Here is a 13,469-nt window from a genome sequence, read left to right as displayed (position 1 = left end):
CTAGAAAGTTTATGTGAAAGGTCTTGAATAGCTTGGACCAAGTCCCCTGGACTTTTTTCTGATGAGAGTGACCTCCCCGTCCCTCCTTCGAGGCGTCTGAGTGAATCGTCACCGACAGGGGAGGTGGCTGAAGAAGAACCGACTTCTTTAGATGTCTGGCTTGGGACCAAGGCCTGAGAAGAGTACGTAGCCGAAGCGGAACTGGTCTTCTCAGATATCTTCGCGCCTTTGATGCATAACTTCTCCAAACTCCGGTTGCATCCTTTAGCTGTGCTCTTAGCACTGGGTCTGTCACCGAAGCAAACTGGAGAGAGCCCAGTACCCTCTCCTGTTCGCGTCTTGATATCCTTTCGGAATCTAGAAGTCTCTTGACAGAACCCGCTATCTCCTTCCTTTTCTTCGCCAGGATGGAGAAACGGTGTGACATTAAGTCCCAGTGGATTCCCAGCCACTGGAACTTTTGAGATGGAGAAAGTTGAGACTTTTTTCTGTTGATCTTGAAGCCTAGATACTCTAGGAACTGGATCACTTGACTGGAAGCTTGCAAGCATTCTGTCTCGGATGCTGCCCACACCAGCCAGTCGTCCAGGTAGGCTACTACCTGAATTCCCTTTAGGCGTAATTGTTTGAGAGCTACGCTCGCAAGCTTCATGAAAATCCTTGGGGCTATATTTAGCCCGAATGGCATGGCTCTGAAGGCGTATAGTCTTCGTTGTAGCTTGAACCCTAGGTAGGGGGAGAGTCGATGGTTGATTGGAACGTGCCAATAGGCGTCTGACAAGTCTGTGGAGACGGAATATGCCCTCTTGGGCAGTAAGGTCCTTATGTGTTGCAGTGTTAGCATCTTGAATTTGCAATTCACTATGAACTTGTTGAGTGGCGACAAGTCCAGAATGACTCTGAGCTTTTCCGAGTCTTTCTTAGGAACACAAAACAGCCTCCCTTGGAATTTGATGGACTTCACCCTTCGGATCACATTTTTCTCCAACAGTTCTTGAACGTACTCCTCCAGAACGGGGGTGGAGTGTTGGAAAAAACCGAGGGGTGGAGTGCTATACCAGCTCCAGCCCAGTCCGTTCTTGAGTAGGCTGTGGGCCCAGGGATCGAAGGTCCACTGATCCCGAAAATTCTGAAGTCTCCCTCCTACCGGCATCATCTCACTTGGACTGCCGTCCTGAGGTCTTGCCTCCCCGACCGCGACTGCCCCTGAATCCCCTTCCCCTTGAGGGGCGCCTAGACGAGCCTCTGCCTGCTCCTCTAGGCTTTGCTCGAAAGGAAGTAGACTGCCCTTCGAACGTTGGGGTGAACACCATGGACTGTGTCGACACGGCCTGGGGTACCCACTGGAAAGTGGTCGGGGTTTGTGCCACCATCTGGGGCACTGAAGGCATCGGCAACTGCTGTTGCTGTTACTGTTCAACTGGCTAGGCTGGCCGAGACGGTAGCCTAGGCCTTTTAGTTTTCCTCTTCGGTTGGGGACCCTCATCCGAGGAAGACTTTTTCTTGATAGACAGGCCCCACTTTTGGAGAAGATTTCTATTCTCCGTGGCCTTATCCTACAACTTCTTTGACCAATTCGCTAGGGAAAAGGTCTTTACCCCAAATGTTGGAGGAGATTAGTTTCCTTGGCTCGTGCCTCACCGTAGCCAAGGTGAACACAAACTCCCTACAAGCTCTCCTCGCCCTGACGAAGCTGTAAAGATCCTTCGTCACTGTGGCCAGATGAATCTTGGCCACTACCATGAACATTTCATGGACCTTGGGGTCACTTCCCATCGTCTCAAGAGTGGTCTGAAGAGACATTGAGGCAGCCAGTCTTTCTTTTGTCTCGAGCTCTCTCCGCAAAAGAAAGTCAGACAGCTTAGGGAGGTTCTCACCGAACTGACGTCCGGCAATATCAGCCTCCAACTTCCCGACTGAGAAGGTAAGATGGACGTCCTTCCAGTCCTTGTGGTCCATGGGTAGGGCCAGCGACAAGGGTTAACACTCCTCCAGGGAGGGGCAAGGCTTGCCAGCCTCGACTGCTTTTAAAACAGCTGCAAACCCTTTCTGCAAAAAGGGGAAGGCTCTAGCAGGAGAGGACACAAAGGAAGGTAGCTTCTTACTCAATGCAGTAACTTTTGAGTTTGTGAAGCCCCTCTCTTGAGCCTTAGCATGGTCCATCACTATGACCTCCTTCGGCTCTGTATCCTCCTTTGAAGCTGGTTCCTTCCTCAACCGGACATAACAGTCCGAATATGACCCTTTGCTGGGCTAGAATTCCACTTCCTCAAGGGGAACTGAACCCAGCTTATCCGACTCGACAGTAACTGCCGGCCGGCAACAGCCCATGTCGGCTACACAAGGTAGCACCCGGCTGCCGGCCACACTCCTGGTGACCGGCAGACAAGGGCTGACATTAGCCGGCCGGCAAAGGTACACAACCGATGCCAGCCAGCAGGAAAAGAACCAGAGGACTACGACTGCCCGGCTGCCGGCCTCATAGGCCGGCAGCCGGGCCGGGTCGGGTACAGCACTAGAAGAAAACAGAATGGATGCCGGGATAAGAGCGTAAACAACCTCCAAGCCCGGCAATCCGAAAGAGTGCATATAAGGAAGGGGAGAATCTAATTCAGGCTTCCTGACCAATGCCGTCTGACTCACAGGCAGGCATGGATGAGGGACCAAGGGAGGTCCGGGCAGCACTCAAGCAGAAGACCCCTGCGGCCGGCAAAGGACTGAGTCAATTCCACATCCTAACCTATCCTAGGTCCAGATGTAGAATGACGTACAGTACTGTAATGGCCTGGCCATTACGGAGATAGAGGGGGAAGGGACAAAAGAGGGTCCTACCAACCTTGCTTTAGTGAAGGATCACCCGCAGCCAAGGAAACTCATCTTAGCCTAAGGGAGATCCAAGGAGGGAGGCCAGCAATACTTGCCAGCTCCCAAAGAACCAAAGCAAGGAAGGTGTTGCAACTCTCAGGGAAAGAATCTTATCCTCCCACCGAGAACAGCAACAAGGACTAGTCTGCTAGATCACAAAAGAAGGAATCATCTCGTACAGGCCAGCGAGGGAGACTCTACCCCAAGCCAGACGAACACAGACTCAGACTAAAAACTCTGTTGTTCTGTCCCACTCTGAAACCAGACTTACTGGAACAGGGAGGTACAGTAACACCCCAGTATAGTTTTATCGAAAGTTAATTCAGATAAACCACTTAGGGATAAGCCCAAGGCGTAAACAGAGGGAAAGGGATTGCATACCTTCTCCGAAAAAAAGAAAGCAACCGGGGAGTATGAGAAAGAATACTAAGGCTCCATAAGCAACTTAGCCTAGGCACCAAGAGAATCGATTATCTAAATCCCCGAAACTTACTCGTATACTATCTTGGAAATATTCAACATAATCTTAAATGTATAAAAAACAGCCTAAAGCTTCAATAAAATTTTAATACACTCGGAAAACCAAAATCATGCAGAAAGTACTAGGACCAAACAACTAGGCTATATGGCCTAGCGTAGGCCAGAGTTGGCGAATACTTCGCCAAAAATAATACTAAAGCACGAAAGGAAATCCTATGTAACGCCAAATAGCTAAAATTTATTAAAGCAAAACAACCGGGAATGTTGCTCTGGCTAACTAAAACTCATACCTAGCGAGCGACAGCGTCCATGACGCCTCCGGTAGGCTACGGCTCTTGTAACAAAGATTAATCCTATTAATCACTTACAAATTTACCAAGAGCCTACATTTATACATAAAAGAAATGGTACTCAACTTATCAGAGGCCGACGAAGTTGGAGAAGCCATGAAAAGCTGAATAAATCAGAGATTTGCGAGAAACACAGGAAAAAACACCGAGTTGTTAAGCTACGCAAAAAGGGATACAGATGGCGCCAGGATTGGTGCCAGGCACGCTTACGAAACTGGAGAATAGGGAGCCTTGGGAGCGGCTCCCCCTTTTTCTTTCCCGTTTTCGTTTCTTGCCAATTGACCCCTCGATACGTAATCTCTGTTTGGGGTGCAGATTGCCATGTGGCGTGTCAAGAATACGTCCTCTGATATGTCTCGATATCCCTTTCATGAGGGATATTCGCTCCAGGAGTTAGAATTCTGGGTACCTTAAGGTAAATTCTCTGGGAATGTCGCCGTAGTTGTAATATACCCTAGGAAGCTACCCTATAGGAACTTCCATCAGGACGACAGAGCTTGAGCCCAAAAAAAAAAAAAAAAAAAAAAAAATATATATATATATATATATATATATATATATATATATATATATATATATATATATATATATATATATATATATATGTACATAGAGTTGATAACTATGAAATATATACTATATGTATATATATACATATATATATGTATATATATATATATATATATATATATATATATATATATATATATATATATATATATATATATATATATATATATATATATATATATATATATATATATATATATATATTTGGTCAGTACAACTTCTACCCTTAGAAAAGGTAAAAGTTGTTTGACCTAATTTTCATTTTATGGCATGTGGTACAGCAATGTGCAGAATATAGAGATCCATTTTTTATGGCGTTTATTGACTATGAAAACGCATTTAATATGTGCACTGACCAATTTTGTGGAGAGTGCTGCATTATAATAATGGAGTTCCTTTTAAATATTTATATTTGATTAATTCTGTTCATGAGCATAACAGGTGCAATATTAATGTTAGTGGAGTCCTATCCAATGAAACTACGGTGAACAGTGGAGTACCCCAAGGGAATGTGTTGTGACCTATGTTGTGTATCCTCCTCATAGATTTTGTAATATATAGAACAGTTGTGGATGGTGGAGATGGATTGGACTAGATTGGTAACAGGAAATTAGCTGACCTAAAGTATGCAGTTGACGCTGTCCTTATTAGCAGAACACCACAGGATTTACAAAGTTTGCTCACCAGAATGCATGAAATATCACATGAGGTTAGATTCAAGATAAGTAGAATAAAGACAGAGATGATAGGAATGGAATATGCAATGGAAGATGAAATGTCATTGAAAAGAAAAGGATTAATGTGGTAGATTCATTTACATATCTAGCAACTATGATCTCAAATATAGGATCCTTAGAATTTCCTTTTAATGAAAGATTGAAAAACGCATATCTTGCAATGGCTAGGTGAAGTAAAATTTGGAAATTACATAAAAATATCAGAATATATATTAGAATATTAAGATTGGGGTTACTATATGTACACGAGTCGTGGTATGACAATGAAACAATATCCGATATATTTTGCAAATTTGAGAACAAACTCCTTAGAAAAATATTGGGAGTTAAATGGCAGAATAGCATTAGAAATGTAACTATAAGAGAGATCATGGTGAAGAGTAGATGGAGAAGGTTTGGGCCTGCTCTCCGCACTCCCAAGAGAGATTAGTCCACCAAACTTTCAAATGGGCTCCAAAAAGCACTAGAAGAGAAAGAAGACCCAGGCCTACATGAATGAGGACTATGAAGGGTGAAGTAGCAAATGTTTAACAGAGAAGCATTGATTAAAAAGCTCAAGATAGAGACGACTGGCACAATCTAACCGAGGATATATATATATATATATATATATATATATATATATATATATATATATATATATATATATATATATATATATATATATATATACTGTATATATATATATATATATATATATATATATATATATATATATATATATATATATATATATATATATATATATATATATATATATATATATATACTGTATATATATATATATATATATATATATATATATATATATATATATATATATATATATATATATATATATATATACATACATATATATATATATATATATATATATATATATATATATATATATATATATTTATATATATATATATATATATATATATATATATATATATATATATATATATATATATACATATATATATATATATATATATATATATATATATATATATATATATATATATATATATATATATATATATATATATATATGTGTGTGTGTGTATATACATAGTCAACTCCCCGTTAACACGAGGGTTATGTTCCTGGAGATGTTGTGTTAATGGAAGTCATGTTAACAGAGCATGATTTCTCCATAAGAAATAATGGTAATAGGGGGTGTTACGTTCCTTGACACTGGGAAAGTCTGTACTTAAACAAATACATTATTGATATATTTGAAGGTCACAGAAACAAAGAAAATATACATTATTACTCTACATGTATTTGTTTTATAGTAAAATAAGTTATTACCCATGTACATTCAGACTGTGACGCATCACTGTCGGGTGTCGCCTGCCTTGCTCCCATCTCCATCCTCTCTCTCTCTCTCTCTCTCTCTCTCTCTCTCTCTCTCTCTCTCTCTCTCTCTCTCTCTCTCTCTCTCTCTCTCTCATATTTTTCCTTTTAATCTTATGATTATTTATTTACAATGGAGTTTATATCAATATGTACAATTTTAGTACATAAACAAAATAATTGTATGTACGAACGCTCAATGCTATTTTTCTTTCATTTCGAAAAATAAATAACAGATTGTAACATATTTTTCTTTTTAGTCTAATGATTCTTTATTTAAAATTAATTTCATATCAATAAGTACATATTTAAGTTAAAAATCACAATGTACAATACCGTGTGGTATGTACGAAAGCACTATACTACTATGTATACATATGTATACATATCAAACGAAGCGATTTATTTTTCTTTCTTTTCAGTAAATAAATAACACATCGTAAGATATTTTTCCATTTAGCCTAATGGTTCTTCATTTAGAATTAATGTTATATTAATCAATACACATTCAAATTAAAATAAAACAATGAACCATACTTTTTGGTCTGTACGAAAATACAATGCTACTTCGTATGCATATCAAACACATTAGCTCTTTAATTTTCTTTAATTTCCGTAAATAAATAAAAAAAATCGTAACATATTCCTTTTAGACTAATAATTATTTATTTACAATTAGTTTTATATCAATAAGTATATATTCAAGTTAAAAAAAATATACAAAGAACTATACTTATTGGCATGTAGGGACGCACAATGCTACTAGCATATCAAACACATTAGCGATGCATTTTTCTTCCATTTCAATAAATAGATAACAGATCGTATCATATTTTTCCTTTTAATGTTTCGCTTATTTATTTACAATTAGTTTTAAATCATGGGTTTCATACATTTCATTTAATGCTAATATTATTAGTTAACATATGAATACATTCTCTCTCTCTCTCTCTCTCTCTCTCTCTCTCTCTCTCTCTCTCTCTCTCTCTCTCTCTCTCTCTCTCTCTCTCTCTCTCTCTTTTAGAGGTGCCTTACTAAACACACATAGAACAGATTTAGCAGAAATATTTGTTTCCTTAGAAAGTGTCAGAAAAATATTACACAATATAAACTTGAACTTTGCTTATATCTATGTTCGATCTTACACAGGGATCAAAGTGACATTCGACTTCATCAGCAGATCTGTAGGTTTAGCCGACAACATAACGTATATGAACTGAAAGATATCTAAACTAATCCTTATTTTCAAAATTATGCGAATTGTGTTTAATAATGTTTGTACTTTTTTATTATAGATTGAAGACTTATTTTTGCAACAACAATTATAGAATGTTTTTTATTTCTGTTTTGTTGTCAGATATTTTCAATGTCCCGACGGTATCACGATTATCCTCACATATAATTAACAAAATATTTTTTATATGATTTTGCTCCCTATCACATAATCCTTGATAAAAAGAACTCTTGATCAGTCTCTTAGTAAAATGCGTATCGAACAACAACAATGACAGACGAATCAGCTGTTGACACTGATGATCCACAGCTATCTACCTATTCAATGTCAACAAAGATATTGAATATATTGGTAAATGTAATAATTAAGTTCATTTTATACTATTGCAATACAATTTTTATAACACAATTCGTCATTTAACCTGAAAAACCTTTCTATTCTATATTATCTTAGAGCAAAAAGCATTCACATATAAAGAGCCGGGACGTACTGTAAACATGCTAAATTGTGAACATCTACATTTACATTTATGGATGCACATTTATTCGCAAAATAAATAACTTTTTTGGTAATACATTAAAATTTATAATGTAATTGTTTGTAAGCTTAAATGCATTCACATTGACGTCTCTCTACCTCTTGCTCTTGCTGCTAAGCTGGAAATTCAACTTGAGTAACATTGGACATTTCGTGTTAACAGAATACATCTTAATAAATTTGAATTCGTGTAACTTCAAAATCGGGTTAACAGAACTCTTGTTAACAGAGAGTTAACTTTGTGTGTATATTTACACACATACACACACACACACACACACATATATATATATATATATATATATATATATATATATATATATATATATATATATATATATATATAATAAATTTTGCACATTTTTACGTGTTTTTCAAAATGTGCAAAATTTATCATTAATTGAATGCCAAGTAACAAACTACCAATTAGCTACGATGGTGAAGATGGGTTGATTTAAATTCTAAGTACAAAATACCTGAATTCGACAGGTATAAGTACAGTAGAATTGTCATTGACTTTTATCTTTCTTCGTGGCCGAATGGGTTAGTCACTGTCTATATAAGCTTGCCGACCAGGGTTCGATTCCCGGCCGGAGCCAAGCTCTTGTCTTTGTGTGATTTCGCCTGGGGCTCTGATCCCGAGGTCGTTAAGAGAATCCAGACATTAATATATCAAAATATATATGGCTTATTTGGATATATATATATATATATATATATATATATATATATATATATATATATATATATATATATATATATATATATATATATAAATATATATGTATATATATATATATATATATATATATATATATATATATATATATATATATATATATATATATATGTATATATATATATATATATATATATATATATATATATATATATATATATATAAATATACATATATATATATATATATATATATATATATATATATATATATATATACACATACATATATACTGTATATATATATATATATATATATATATATATATATATATATATATATATATATATATATATATATATATATATATATATATGTATGTATATATATATATATATATATATATATATATATATATATATATATATATATATATATATATATATATATATTTATATGTTTTTATATAAGCTTTGGAGAGAGACTGAGATGTAAACAGAAACACATAGTAAAATATATCGTAAGTATAGGCACATCTCTAAAAGGCTTTCTTTATTGATATTTCTTTTGTTTAATCAAATAATATAAGGGTAATTTTACCATATGTTTACATTTATATTTTTTTTTCTTTTTTTTTCTTTTTGTAGTAATGTCATGTCTTAACCCAATTAAAGAGTTGGCTTTCGTGTAAAAGTGACCTGACCTTCAATCAGCAAAAGGTTGAAACCTTTTCAGTACTACTGCGATTTTCAGTAATTGGATCTGTGTATCTGTCTATCTGTTTCCTATGTATTTTTATACACCCAGCAATTAATTTGAAAAATAAAAGTCGAAGTTTTTTTTTCATATAATTCCTTTCAATTTCACTTTTAATCTTAAAAGTATTATTTTACCAATTCTATACATTTTATATGACTTAAAATTTATAGCATTGGTAAAATATTACTTTTGATATTGAAGAAATACTTTAGGCATATTGTTGTTATTATTACTTGCTAAGCTATAGCCATAGTTGGAAAAGCAGGATGCTATAACCCCAGGGGCTCCAACAGGGAAAATAGCTCAGTAAGGAAAGGAAACAAGGAAAAATTAAATACTTTAAGAACAGTACCAATATTAAAGTAGATATCTCCTACATAAACTATAAAAACTTTAACAAAACATGAGGAAGAAAAATATGATAGTATAGTGTGCCTGATAGTACCCTCAAGCAAGAGAACTCTAACCCAAAATAGTGGAAGATCATGGCACAGAGGATATGTCACTAACCAATACTAGAAAACAATGGTTTGATTTTGGAGTGCCCTTCTCCTAGAAGAGCTGCTTACCATAGCTGAAGAGTCTCTTTTACCCTTACCTAGAGTAAAGAGGCCACTGAGCAATTACAATAGTTAACAATATATTATCCTCTGGAATGAAATATCATGATCATTTTCGATTTTTATTTCAAGTGATGAATATGGGGATACATTGACATATTTTATCAATAGTCTAATAAAGGAATATCAAAAATTTTGGTCACATGTTTAATATGAAGTATATTATTTTGCCACCACTGCGGTGTTTTTTTTTTTTTTTTTTTTTTTTTTTTTTTTTTTTTTTTTTTTTTTTTTGCCTTTAACAGTTTCTAGTTTACTAGTTTATCTTGTTTTGTGTCTTTCTCACCTTTATTTCTAGTTTTCATATCTACCATGTGATGTTTATTCTTATTTTGGGTTTTTAATTTCCATGTATGCCTAGTTTTGTTTCTTTCTCTTTCTGGTTCCTAGTTTTCATGTGTTCTTTATTTTGTTTCTTCTGTTTTAACCCTTCTAGTTTCCATATCTAATTTGGTTCGTAACTTCCTCTTTTGGGTTTCTGGTTTGCATGTCTACCTTGCTTCATTTCTTTTTCTTTATGTTTTCTAGATTCATTGTCTACCTTATTTTATTTCTTTCTCTATATGTTTTTTAGTTCCCATGAATAACTGGAGTTATTTCTTTCTCTTTATGTTTGCTAGTTTCCCTGTCTAACTTGTTTTATTTTTTTTTCTACCTATGTTTTCTAGTTTCATTGTCTACCTTGTTTTATTTCTTTCTCATTATAATTCTTTAGTTTCCATGTCTACCTTTTTTATTTCTTTCTCTCTATGTTTCCTAGTTTCAATGTCTACATTGTTTTATTTCTTTCACATTTTTTCTAGTTTCCATGTTTACCCTGTGTTATTTCTTCCTCTTTATGTTTTCTTGTTTCAATATCTACTTTCTTTTATTTCTTTCTCTTCATATTTTTTAGTTTCCATGTCTACCTTGTTTTATTTCTTTCTTTTTATGTTTTTTTATTTCCATGACTAACTAATTTTATTTCTTTCTTTTTATGTTTCCTAGTTCCCATGTCTATACTGTTTTATATCTTTCTCTTTACGTTTTCTACTTTCAATGTCTACCTTGTTTTATTTCTTTCTCTTTACGTTTTCTACTTTCAATGTCTACCTTGTTTTATTTCTTTCTCTTTATGTTTTCTAGTTTCAATGTCTACATTGTTTTATTTATTTCTATTTATGCTTTTTTAGTTTCCATGTCTACATTGCTTTATTTCTGTCTCTTTATGTTTTCTAGTTATTTCTAACGTGTTTCATTTCTTTCTCTGTATGTTTTCTAGTTTCCATGTCTACCTCATTTTATTTCTTACTCTTCATGTTTTCTATTTCCCATGTTTGCAATGTTTTCTTTTTTTCTAGTTTCCATATCTTTATTGTTTTGTTAATTTCATTTAATTGTTTCTAGTTTCCATATCTACAATGTTTTCTTTTTTCTTTTTGTTTTCTAGTTTTAATGTCTACCCTTTGTTAAGTCTTTCTCTTCATTTTTTTTTAGTTTCCCTGACTAACTAGTTTTATTTCTTTCTTTTTATGTTTCATATTTTCCATATCTACCATTTTTTTCTTTTGTGTCTTTATAGTTTTTAGTTTCTATGTCTACCTTGTTTTATTTTTTTCTCCTTGTGTTTTCTAGTTTCGATGCCTGCCTTGTGTTATTTCTTTCTACTTATGTTGTCCAGTTTCTATGTCTAACTTGTATTATTTCTTTCTGTTTATGTTTTCAGTTTCTATGACTACTTTGTTATATTTTGTTCGCTTTGTTTTTTTTAGTTTCCATGTGTACCTTGTTTAACATCTTTCTTGTTATGTTTTTCTTTTTTTCATGTCTACTTTGTTTTTATCTATCTTTTCATGGTTTCTAGTTTCCTTATGTACCTCCTTTAATTCTTTTTCTTTATATTCTTTTCAGTTTCCATATTCACATTGTTTTATTTCTTTTTTATGTTTTCTAGTTTCCATGTTTAACTTGTTTTATTTCTTTCTCTTCAAGTTTTCTAGTTTTAATTTCTACGTTGTTATGTTTTTTTCTCATTATATTTTCTAGTATCAATGTCTACCTTTTTTATTTCTTTATCTTTATGTTTCCTAGTTTCAATGTCTAATTTGTTTTATTTCTTTCTCTTTATGTTTGCTAGTTTCCATGTCTATCTTCTTTTATTTCTTTCTCTTAATGTTTTTTTAGTTTCCATTTGTTCCTTGTTTTATTTCTTTCTATTTATGTTTGCTAGTTTCTATGTCTACCTTGCTTTATTTTTATATCTTCATATTTTTTGGTTTCCATATCTACCGTCTTTTATTTCTATCTCTTAATGTTTCATTAGTTTCCATTTCTTCCTTGATTTATCTCTTTCTTTTTGTGTTTTCTAGCTTCCTTGTCTACCTTGTTTTATTTCTTTCTCTTTTTATTGTCTAGTTTCTATGTCTCCCATTATCTATTTCTTTCTCTTTATGTTTTTCAGTTTCCCTTTCTATGTTTTCATTATTTCTTTTTAAGGTTCAAAGTTTCCTTTTCTACCTTGTTTTATTACTTTTTCTCTATGCTTTTTAGTTTCCATGTTTACCTTTTTTTATTTCTTTCTTTTCATGATTTGTAGTTTCCTTGTCTACCTTGTTTTGTTTTTTTCTCTCCATGTTTTCTAGTTTTGTTGTATTCCTTGCTATATTTCTTTCTCTTTATATTTTTTTTGTTTCCATGTCTACCATGTTTTATTTTTTTTTTCTTTATGTTTTTCAGTTTCCATGTCTACCTTTTTTTCGTATTTTCTCTTTGTATTTCCTAGTTTCCATGTCAACTTTGTTTTATTTCCTTTTCTTTATTATTTTCAGTTTCCATGTATGCATTTTTTATTTCTATATCTTTATGGTTTCTAAATTACATGTCTACCTTTTTGTGTCTCTCTCTTTATTGTTTTCAGTTCACATGTCTACCTTTTTTATGTGTTTCTCCTCATGTTTTTTGGTGTCCATGTCTAGTTTTTTTTAATTTCGTTTTCTTTATGGTTTTTCGTTTCCTTGTGTACCTTGTTTTCGTTCTTTCTCTTTTTGGTTTTCAGTTTCCCTGTTTCTTTTCAGTTTTTTTTTTTCACTATATTTTTCAGTTTCCATATATAACTTGTTTTATAGCTCTCTTTTTACGTTTTCGATTTTCCATATTTACATAGTTTTATTTTGTTCCATTTATGGTTTCTAGTTTTTTATGTTCATCTTTTTTTATTTCTATCTCTTCTTGTTTTTTAGTTGCAACGTCTACCGTGTTTTATTTCTTCCCCGTTAATGCCTTGCAGAATTCTGACCAAGCTCATCGTTTTTG

The sequence above is a fragment of the Palaemon carinicauda genome, chromosome 36, assembly GCF_036898095.1.
Source record: "Palaemon carinicauda isolate YSFRI2023 chromosome 36, ASM3689809v2, whole genome shotgun sequence".
NCBI classification, from domain to species: Eukaryota; Metazoa; Arthropoda; class Malacostraca; order Decapoda; family Palaemonidae; genus Palaemon; species Palaemon carinicauda.
The sequence above is the reverse complement of the archived record's forward strand: the minus strand, read 5'-3'. Positions refer to the sequence as shown.